This window comes from Equus asinus, chromosome 28, assembly GCF_041296235.1.
Source record: "Equus asinus isolate D_3611 breed Donkey chromosome 28, EquAss-T2T_v2, whole genome shotgun sequence".
Classification (NCBI taxonomy): Eukaryota; Metazoa; Chordata; class Mammalia; order Perissodactyla; family Equidae; genus Equus; species Equus asinus.
The window spans coordinates 49257148-49268220 of NC_091817.1; the positions used below are offsets into that span (position 1 = coordinate 49257148).

The 11073-nt window shown below is 48.9% G+C and overlaps 1 long non-coding RNA gene across 1 annotated transcript; it reads left to right on the forward strand.

Annotated features, from left to right (window-relative positions):
- The first annotated feature begins 1221 nt into the window (after window positions 1-1221).
- LOC139042377 (uncharacterized) lies at window positions 1222-8879 on the forward strand. Its single transcript, XR_011499065.1, has 3 exons — window positions 1222-1539; window positions 3728-3817; window positions 3933-8879. It is a non-coding gene; the product is annotated as an uncharacterized lncRNA (long non-coding RNA).
- Window positions 8880-11073: the final 2194 nt, after the last annotated feature.

Below are 11073 nucleotides of genomic sequence, written 5' to 3' on the forward strand. Positions count from 1 at the left end.
CCATGTTAGTTTTCTAAAGCCTTTGAGAAGACTCGTTTCAACATTTATCCAGCATCTTTTAGTTGTTTTGAATGGGAGGATTGGTCCAAATAATGCAGTCTATACTGTATTATGGCATTGCTTCATTTTTCAAATGGTGCTTTTCAGTGTGTAATTAATATATGCTAATTTTTAAAATTTGGGAAATACAGACACGTAAAAGAAGAAAACCAGAAAGTCTCTCATAGTCTTCCCTCCCACACACAACCATTCTTAGCATTGGCGGAATTTCCTACTGACTGATATTGAGCAAAGATCTGTGCTATCGTCCCACTCACCTGTCTGGCAGATTGTAGTGAGGCCATGCGCCTTGTTTTCTACCCCTGTGAGCCTACAGGTTCGTGTCTGTTTCTTGGCAGGAATGTCCCCTAAACTCACCCAATGATAACCTAAAAATAAAAAGCCAAAATGAGAGGCAGAGAGGCATTTATTTGGGTTCAAAGCATTGCAATTCAGGGAGTACAGACTCGGGTAGAAACCCAAATAGCATCCCTCTAGGGAGTAAAAGTCAGGGGCTTTTAAAGGCAAAGAAAGGAGTTTGTATTACGAAGAATTTTAATTTGAGTTGGAGGCAGAAGCTCGTCTTGGGTAACCATTGACTGACTATCGATGCCATCTTCACAAAGTCTACCATCCTCAGTCTTTGTGATCAGGACGTCCGTTCTCCTGCTGATGTCTCAAACAATTGCTTGTAAAAATTATTGCTCTTATGGCCCAGTCCATAAGGTTCAAGACAGCAAAGCAGTTTCTCTGGAAAGGCAGCTCCATCTCCGTTTTAAAATGGCTCCACTGTAGTCAGTTTTGACACCAAACACAGCCCAAAGTCAGTTTTCCTGCCTGTGGTGACCGGAAACAACAGACTAGAGAAAATACAGTGGTTAAGTTTGTACACTTCACTTCAGCCACCCGGGGTTCACGGGTTCGGATCCCTGGCGTGGCCCTACGCACTGCTTATCGAGTCATGCTGTAAAATTTCTTGACCAAATATTTATGGTCCTTAAGATAAGTTGACTTTTTAAATCCCTATAATGTCACTATTTTGAGCATCTGGCTATTTAATCTTGCCTGACTCAGGAACCAGCTCAGTTTTCTAGCTCAGTCATCCTATAGTCTTAGGGTTCATAGCAGTAGCCCCTCAACTTCCAGCTGCCTGACTATGAAAATAGATCATGTCCACTAAAGCCTCCTAATTCTCGTTTCTGTCTCTCTTCATCCACTTGGCTCCAATGTCAGGCCGTCTAGAGGATGCCAGGTGTTACCCCTTCTGGGCAAGAGCAGTTCTGAAACCTACATTCTGGGCGCAGACCTAACCACGTCTTCCTGTTCCTGGCCCACTTGTAAATGATGCAATTAGTACAAAGCAGGGGAAGTGCAAAGACTTCCACATCAGAATCTGCGGTCTGGTATGTGAGAAGAGGCACATGGAAACTGCATTGGAGAATTGGTTATGGGTTGCCAATAGACATGCCGTGAATAGTGTTCATGCTATCTGATTTCCAGGTAAGCCGAGATTTTCCCATTAACGCATTTCCTCTAATGGTCCCGAGAATATGCTAGAAACTTATTGCATCATAATGCTCCACGTGCTCTATCTTTCTTCCTCTAGACTTTAATCCCCTCAGGCCTTGTCTTATTCACTTCTGTATCCCCAGGACAAGAATCCTGCACTATTGCTTAAATATTAATAAATTATGAATAAATGGTGAATGAGTAAAGTCCCCAAGTGACTCAAAAAGGGACGCAGAGAACGTTTATCCAGCATGGTTAGAGGAGGGCAGCAGTTCAGTTGGTCAAATGTTTTAGTTAGTATAATATAGTGTAGACAGATCGTCCATTTCCAAAGACTGAGAACCACACACATTTAAAATCAAAACTCCAGGGCGATAAAAACGAAGATTTAGAAGGACCTAGCAGAGGGATGCAGGACCGATGAATAAATTTACAGTTGATAGAATGAGAGAGAAGCCAGTTCTGAGGCATTTTGAATAAGATGCAAAGCCTGTCTTCCCTGTGAGCCGACTTTGACCGCGCAAGGCCCCACAGGCTCATTGCCAGCCTTTCATCCTGATCCTTAACGTCCCCATTAACAAATCTGGTGTCAGCTCTCACTGATTCTTAGCTCGTATTTCCCTGCCTGGTTGCCTCCTTTCTTCCCTTTTATTCTTTGCTCTAGCCTGAGAAGGAAGGCCTGGGGTGGGCAGAGGGGAATTCTGCATCAGCGGACCCTGGAAACACAGGCAACGCTGAGAGAACAACACAAAGGGATCAGCTTCGACCCTTGACTATGAAGAGTCCTTGAAGGTGTCTGTCCTATGCATTACTTGGTGATAACAATCATTACTTGGTGATAATATTATTGAGAGTGGAAGATGATGTCTTGTTTTCTATCAGCATCAGAGCACTTTGGTCCTCGTTCCAGATGGCCAGAGCACAACAGGGTGGGCCCCTTTTGGCCACTGCAGAGACAGAGATGACCTGACCCTTCCCTGGGCTGAGGACGTGGGCAAAGGGCAGAAGGCTGCGAGGTCAATGCAGACCAGGGCCTGGGTTAGAGGTGATGGGCAGTGCCATGGTCCTAGTGGATCACTAGCTTTCATGGCCAGTAGCAAGGTCCAGGGCTACGGGGCTGTGGACCCAGGCCCCACAACAATGAAAAAGGAGCCTGAGAGTTGAGCTTCCCCCACCGCCCACACCCTCATAACCCAGCAGTCTTCAGAGGTGCCTCTGGGGTGGCGGTGAGCCTGGGTCACCCATGACCAGAGCCGGCCAGGCCTCAGTTTTCCTAGGCTCTCTTGGCTGATGCAACACTGCTTAGAAGTTGGTAGAAGCACCAAGCCTGGCAATATCAGAGCCAGCCACTAGACGTCAGCCCTTCAACACAGATGGCGTAGCCGGGGCTAGGCACGACACGCTAACCTTGCATCACGTGCAGCCTGCTGCCCTGCCTCACCTGCAGGCTGGCCGTGAGGGGGCCGGGATGGAGATGGCTCGAAAAGTGACTTCTCCCAATTCACTCTTACCTCTCAGACAAGTATAATGTGTTAGAAGCTGCATTTTTGTTCCTTGTGTTTTAAGAGGGCCTTCAGTGCAGGTTGAGCAGTAGTTTCACAGACAGGACTAATCGAGGGAAGAAGGGGAGCCTGTGGTTCTCACACGCATGCGCATAGCACACAGGAGCAGCGGCTGGAGCCCTGGGACCCTGGTGGAGTCTGCCAGGCTCTCAGAATCCAGAAGGACAGAGCAGCACCGGGGGAAAAGGAGACCAACCAGATACAGGACGTTTGCAGTCCCTGGTGTCACCATCACCCATGTCTTTAGGTGTCCATGGAAACCCATCAATTACTGTTTGCTCAACTGTTCTGAAAACAAGTGGGCACAGAATGAATCCTTCCTTCTGCCTGCCAGGTGAGGAACCCCCTTGCCAAGTGCTCAGGCTAGAGGCCAGTTGCGTTCTTATAATCCTGACTGTCAACATTATCATCTCTTCCGTCCCAGTGAGGGAAGAACCAGAGCCTGGTGGCCTCCGGACCCCCGCAGACAGAACAGCACGTCCCTCTCCACCATGTGTAGCCTGTGCTCTCCAGCCCCTGCTCCACCCTCTGCCCTCTGCCCACCCCACCTGCCCCGCTCCACTTTCTCCAGCCTCCTGGCACTTTCACATGTGGCTTGTTTTTTTTTTTTTTACCAGATACATTTTCTTCTTTTGGAATAATTTTGGATTTGCAGAAAAGTTGCAAAGATAGTTCTGAGAGTTGTGTCTTCATCTCCCATGACCTTGGTAAGTTGGTCAGAACAGAGACGCTGACACTGGGACGTGACGATTAGTCCGACTCCAGGCTTCATTTGGACTTTGCTGGGTTTTCCACTGTTGTCCTTTGTCTGGTCCCATCCAGGATCCCACGCGGCATACGGCTCGCTTCTCAGAGTGCAGACCCTAAACCCTCCCGCCCAGTGTCACTCCCACCCTGGAGTCTCACCTGCTGCTGTTGGGAGAAAACGCCCCCCAAGTGGAAGTTCCCGGTTGTCTCTCAAATGCCTTGGGGCTATGGAGGAAGATGGCTGGGGCGTTCATATGGCGTTCTCCCCACCCACCCTCAACACTGACCTCTCCCATCCCCTTTGGGGTACACACTGACCTCCTTATCTCTCTGATTGCTTTGCTCTCTGTCAGTCATTCACTCAGTATAAACCACAGGCTTTGCTGCAGCCTTGCACATGGCTGAGATGTGATGAGGCAGAGTTCTCCAGGACGGAAATCATCTAGAATCTTGGGCAGTAGTGGGAATTAGAGGTTTTTTGAGAGTCTCATTAATTAGATAGAGTTCCCCTCCCTCCTTCTGTGACTGTGGCCCTTTCAGACCTGGTGATGCCTAGAACAGCATTTGGAAGTGTCCACCCATAGAACCTTCGTGCTAGCTGTGTTTCCCTGATGCCCATCCTCCAGATTCTACCCCAAATGCCACAGCCAAAGCACTGACGAAGGACATCCTTCGAGATTTACTTCCACGCAGCATCTAGAGGTTGAGAGGATGAGTTATTTACTCTAGAAGACAGAAGAGAATCTCTCCATAGGAAAACCTCCCTGAGGCCGGGCCCTGCTTCAACTCTTGTCTCCCAAACCCCAATGCCTTTGTCCAACTGCCCACAGGGCATCGGGTTCCACTCAAAAAATCAAAACAAGGGGCTGGCCCCATGGCCGAGTGGTTAAGTTCACGTGCTCCGCTGCAGGCGGCCCAGTGTTTTGTTGGTTCGAATCCTGGGCGTGGACATGGCACTGCTCATCAAACCACGCTGAGGCAGCGTCCCACATGCCACAACTAGAAGGACCCACAACGAAGAATATACAACTATGTACTGTGGGGCTTTGGGGAGAAAAAGGAAAAAAGAATAAAATCTTTAAAAAAAAAAAATCAAAACAAACCATGGGTTAGGAATGCAGAAATCAAAACGTCTGCCACCCGTGTGCCAAAGGGGACGCTGAGTCATTTGTTTCTCTTGCTCAGGGGCGGCTGGCCACACAGCCGAGAATGTCAGTGATTTCATCCCTGGACGATTGGTATTTCGTTGTGATTGTAAAATAGGGCCAAGGTGTTTGGGGCTCCAAGATATACTGGTGAGGTGAGGAGAGATGAGAGTCAAGGCTGCCCTAGGGAGAGAAGCCCAGGCGTCCAGGCCTACACGCCGATCTGTACTGTCCTCCGGGAGCATAGGACGTCCTGACCTGACTCCCATCCAAAGTTATAGGACCACCCGATAACAGACCCCACCTGCACTGACACCATTTTAACGACTTTTTACATGATCTTTCCTTTGTCTGCTAAAGAAATAACTCACATACCTATGCCTTATAAATTTAGCCCTGCCCTCAACACATTGCAGCTCCTCACTGCCCACAGGTCCTGTCCCCATGCCTGCAGCCCTTCACTGCCCATGGTCCTGTCCCCATGCCTGCAGCCCTTCACTGCCCACAGGTCCTGTCCCCATGCTGCAGCCCTTCACTGCCCATGGGTCCTGTCTCCATGCTGCAGCCCTTCACTGCCCATGGGTCCTGTCCGCATGCTATTCTCGGAATAAAGGACCGCTACTGCCAGACCTCGAGAGTCCAAGAAATCTTTCTTTTGACTCCTTGGCTTGCCAAGCCCACATCAAGGAGCGTTGCTTCTCTGAATCAGTGACCACAGGAAAAAAACAGTGACGACCTTGCAGGGCTGTGGGGGACAGGGGTAACCGACCAAAGTTGTGAGTCCCTCACGCAGGGTCGCTCTGCCCTTCGGGGAGAAACAGGACATTCTCCTCAGCTGAGTCCCTGTTCTTCCTGCTGTGACCTCTGAACAATATTGGGCTGGGAAAGCATGTGATCCCTGCACACCGGCATTGCTGCCGTGCCTTCAGACTTGAGAGCAGAGCTTAGGGAGGTTGAGAAGGGTGAGCTGCTTCCTACAGCGCCTGGCAGAGAGTCACCGCTCCACGCTTGAGCTCCTATGGCTCTGACGATGCTGTGTGTTCAGGGTGATGGAAGCCAGCTTCTCCCGCCCCACCCCACCCCCCTCCATGGCTCAGCCCTCTCCCTGCTCTTCTCTGGAGATACGATTAATTCTAGACCCATATGCCATTAGTCTTGCTCCCTGAATTCTCTCCCCTGACGCACTCACTTGCAGAATACCCTTGCTTTATTTTGCAAATCAGGGAACCCAGCACAAAGAAACTGAGTCTGTGGCTTTCCCTGCATCAGGGCAGCCATACCAGGAGTTGCAGCCGCCTCCTGGCCCCTGAGCCAGGACCTGCTTAAGCTGCTGGGTCCCATCAGCCCAGGAAGTTTCTGTGCCTGGGAGAGGCTGGCAAGCATCGTTGTGCCCACAGACCCTGCACCCACTCCAGCCCCCCGGCTCTCCAGCTCAGCTGCCGTGGTGGCTCAGTGACCATCCTTTCTCCTGGTTCCTGTGGCCACCCCACATCGGTTCCCACCCTCGTCTCCTCTGGACAATGAGACCAGAACAAACTCCTTCCTCCCACACAGTAGTGGTGTTGGAAGTTCAACACCCAACCTAGAGAGAGACTAGACTTGTCCTTAAAAGCACTAAGTAGGGGCAGGCCCCGTGGCCGAGTGGTTAAGTTCGCGCACTCCGCTTCAGCAGCCCCGGGTTTTGCTAGTTGGGATCCTGGATGCGGACGTGGCACTGCTCGTCAAACCACGCTGAGGCAGCGTCCCACCTGCCACAACTAGAAGGACCCACAACTAAAATATACAACTATCTACTGGGGGGATTTGGGGAGGAAAAGCAGGAAAAAAAAAAAAAAAAGATTGGCAACAGTTGTTAGCTCAGGTGCTAATCTTTAAAAAAATAAAATAAAATAGCGATAATAGAGGCTGGCCCGGTGGCACAGCAGTTGGGTTCACATGTTCTGCTTCTGGGGCCCAGGGTTCACTAGTTCGGATCCTGGGTGTGGACCTACACACCACTTGTCAAGCCATGCTGTGGCAGGCCTCCTACATGTAAAGTATAGGGAAAGTATAGGGAGATGGGCACGGATGTTAGCTTAGGGCCAGTCTTCCTCAGCAAAAAGAGGAGGATGGGCGGCAGATGTTAGCTCAAGGCTGATATTCCTCAAAAAAATAAAAATAAAAAATAAAATAAAAATAAAATAGCAATAATAATCCTATTACATGTTAAACAACCTATTTCTAAATGAAAAGTAACTATTTCTTAAAACACAACATTTGGTGAGAAGAGCAGCATAGTTTTATGTTTCTGCAAATGTCTTAATGTCTAGCGTATAGAAGACAGTTGGATTCTTATGTCTGCTTCTGCGTTTCATCTGTTGGGCTATAGCATGTCATATGGCCTCTGGAAAACTGCATTATACACTCGTGAGAGTTCCTGGAATTATAATTTTTCTATCTAGTTGTACTATCTGTTTTTAAGTGGGGATTTTGGAATATCCAAAAGTGGTACTGCCACTGCCATCTTCCCAGAGTCCTTCGTAAGCTTTTTGCTGGGAGAAGGGGGTAAGAAATTGGTGAAGCTGTAATGTCCTCTCTCACTACATCTTAGCATTGCGTGGGAGGGCTTAGCCAGTGCGAAAAGGCAGGAAAAAGAAATAAAAGGCATAAGGTTTGAGAAGGCAGGATTAAGCTGTCATTATTCAGACACAGAATAATGTAGAAAATCCAAAGGCATTTACTGATAATCTATCAGAATTAACAAGTAAATTTGGCTAAATTCTGGATACAAGATCAATATACAAAAGTTGGTTGCTTTTCTACATAGCAGCAATGGACAAATAGAAAATAAAAATCTTTAAAAGTTACTTTTTTTTATTGAGGTCACATTGGTTTCTAACGTTATATAAACTTCAAGTGTACATTGAGATGTTTCAACTTCTGGACAGATTGCATCATGTTCGCCACCAAAAGTCTCGTTTCCATCCGTCACGGAACATATGTCCCTCTTTACCTCTTTCACCCTCCCTCCACCCCCTTCCTTCTGGTAACCACTCACAGATAAATAGATAAAGAAGACGTGGTGTATATATATATATATATATATATATATATATACAATGGAATACTGCTCAGTCATAAAAAAATGATGAAATCTTGCCATTTGTGACAACATGGATGGACCTTGAGGGTGTTACGCTAAGCCAAAAAGTTGCCATTTATAAGAGCATCAAAAAATGTCAAATGCCTATGAAAAAATCAAACAAAATACGTGCAAAACCTCTACACTGAATACTACAAAGTATTCAGGAGCCCTGAAGAGATGGAGGGGCGAATCTGAGTAACTGAGTGAAGACTCGTTATTAGGAAGGTGTCAATCCTTCCCAAACGGAGCTATAGACTCAACGCCACCTCAACAAAATCCCAGAGGGCTTTCCGTGTGTGTGCGCATGCGCATGCGCGCATGAGCACGTGTGCTGCAAACTGGCAAGCTGATTCTAAAATTTAAATGGAAATGTAGAGAACTGAGAACGACAAAGACAATATGGAGAAAAAAAGAAGCGGCGGAGCCCTTAGCTTTCCAGCTATCCATGAAGGACAAAACAACGTACGGGGGAGAGGTTGGACCCGCCGTGATTTCACAGAAAACCAGTACGTGTTCCTTTAATCCCGAGTGAAATGGCTCCACAGTGTCTTCCCACATTGGACACTGGAAGAATCGAGAGTAAGGAGGGAAGCCAGAGGTTGCCAAGCACTTTCCCTGACCATTTCCTTATGGCCCGGGGTCTGTGGGAATTCGCTTGGGCTTCTGGAGACCCTCCACTGAGCTCTCACATAGACATGCCCCACCTCTCACCATCCAAGCCGCTGGCTTCTCCTGGACTCACCTCTGTTCTTTGCCAGGATTTTGTCCAGTCGCCAGGTCTCAATTTCAAATGGCAAAGCAAAACCAGCTATTGTTTGTAATTTTTATTCAAAAGTGACGGGTGAATCTTCAGACCCAAGAGCAATGTCGGGAGCTGCTGTGTCCTTTGCTCAGGGGAGATGCTCTTAAAACAGCCCGAAGTCTGCGTTTGGCAGTTTCCTTTCCTTCCAACCCAAGACTCACACCCTGCCTGGAATCTTTGGGGAACTACTGAAAAATGACACAAGGAACAAAAGAGCAGGAGTCAGAAGTCAAGTTGGAGGAAAGCAGCTTCTCGGAGTTTCTCCACTGGGTGGGGACGTCATTAATCCCTTGGAATGAGAGCCCAGCAATTCTTGGGTCCCTTCGGCTACTTCATTCCTTGGGAATTAACATATAGGATCCTGCAGGTTCTAACAGACAAGGCCAGAAGAGGGGAGCAGGATGTGCCCCGAGCATCCGAGGCTACGGTCCTGGGGGTGGAGACAAGGAGTGTTGCTCTGTGCGCACGAGGCGTGAGCTGACCTTTGAGGTCCCTTGTCCATGAGATGGTCAGGAGTCAGTTCGACTGTACATTGCCTCATCCAAATGTGGGCTTAACAAGGATGCGGAAATTCATTGTGCAAAATGTGACTCGACACATCATTGTGTGTCATGGTGCAGGTGGGGGCACTGATGGTAAACTCCCACCTGTGGCTTTGCAGGGGCTCCAGGTGACCCTGTGGAACACCCGTGGACCCTCTCCTGTGCACAGCAAACCAATTGTCCCTACTTTGGTGTTCACTTTTGGCCTCTTTGCTCTGCTCTTTGGGGTCTCCAGGGTCTCTGGAGGGTTCCTCCCTGGGGAAGCAAATGAAAATAAACTCACATTAGGTTTTCCGTCTTTATTAACCCAGAGAAGACTTGCTTCATTGCCCTTCCATCTGCTTGACTAACAGACACATCCTTTCAGCCCTGGGCAAAATCATGCAATGCTCACATTCTCCGGAGATAATTGTACATCGTGCTATGATTAACAACCACGCTGGAACCGAGTAAAGATCTCTGCGACTCGGGGCAGGAGTGGCTGGCGAATGTGCTGGGACTCGGCTGTGCTTCTTGCCTCCCGGACTTGGCTGCCACTTGTCTCTTAACATCACCACCTTCCTGGCTCCCCAAGATTCTCCCGCCCAGAGGGAGAACAAGCCATGTCCTGCTGCCAAGACGTGGGGTATCATTTATCCCATGGTGGTTGCAAAGCTCAGTGGCACCCAGCCAATGAATAGAATTCTCTGCTGCCAATAGCCAAGGCCAAGCTTGGATTTGGAAGTGTTGGGTCAAATAAGCAAGATTTCCAGATCGCGGGTGGAGAAGGCCCAGCAGAGCAGCACAGCTCCGTGATGCACTGTGTCGTTTCGTTTCAGATGGAGGGAACTTCATCTGTTGAAGAGGCACAATGAACGTCCAGAGGCCGGAGACTTGAGCGATGACACAGTACACTGTCCCCTCTGTTCTCCCCCAGCGAGGCCAAGAGCTCTTTGTGCATCTGAATAACTGGCCAGGAACTGGACAATAAACCTGTGCCAAGAAACAGGCGACAGGGCTGACTTTAACTCGTTAGACCCTGCTGGAATCCTCATCTGTTTTACAAATATTTATTGAGGGTCCGCCATGTCCTCGGGACCCTCCAGGCTCATGGAGAGGCCTCCAAGCTCACTGACCTCACAGTTAGTTCATGGAGGGGAGACAGACAGGAAACAGATCTGTGAACAGATACACAGAGAGTTTGGGATAATGATGAAAGTGTGAATAAATTAAACAGGACAGCATGATACAGAGGATCAGGGCTCCTCCAGGATGGGGGCAGGAAGGGACCAGAGGAAGGAGTGACAGCGGGTACTAGGGGCCACGGCAGCGTGAGGGAGGGTGGGGTGGGGAGGCAGGAGCACTTTCCATGGGGCTGTGGGCATGGGGAGGGGTTTGGATTCTGTTCTAAGCACCACAGGGAGCTGCAGGAGGTGGTGAGCTGGGCGGTGGGTGTTGTGAAGGGATTTACCTTCTAAAGAGGGGCCCTCTGGCCGCTGTGTGATGACAGAAGGACGTGGAAGTGGAATCTACATCTTGACCTCCAGAAGGGACCTGTGCGCATGCGCCCTTGTGAGGCAAAAGGGACTTTGCGGATGGGATGAAGTGAAGGATGTTGAGATGA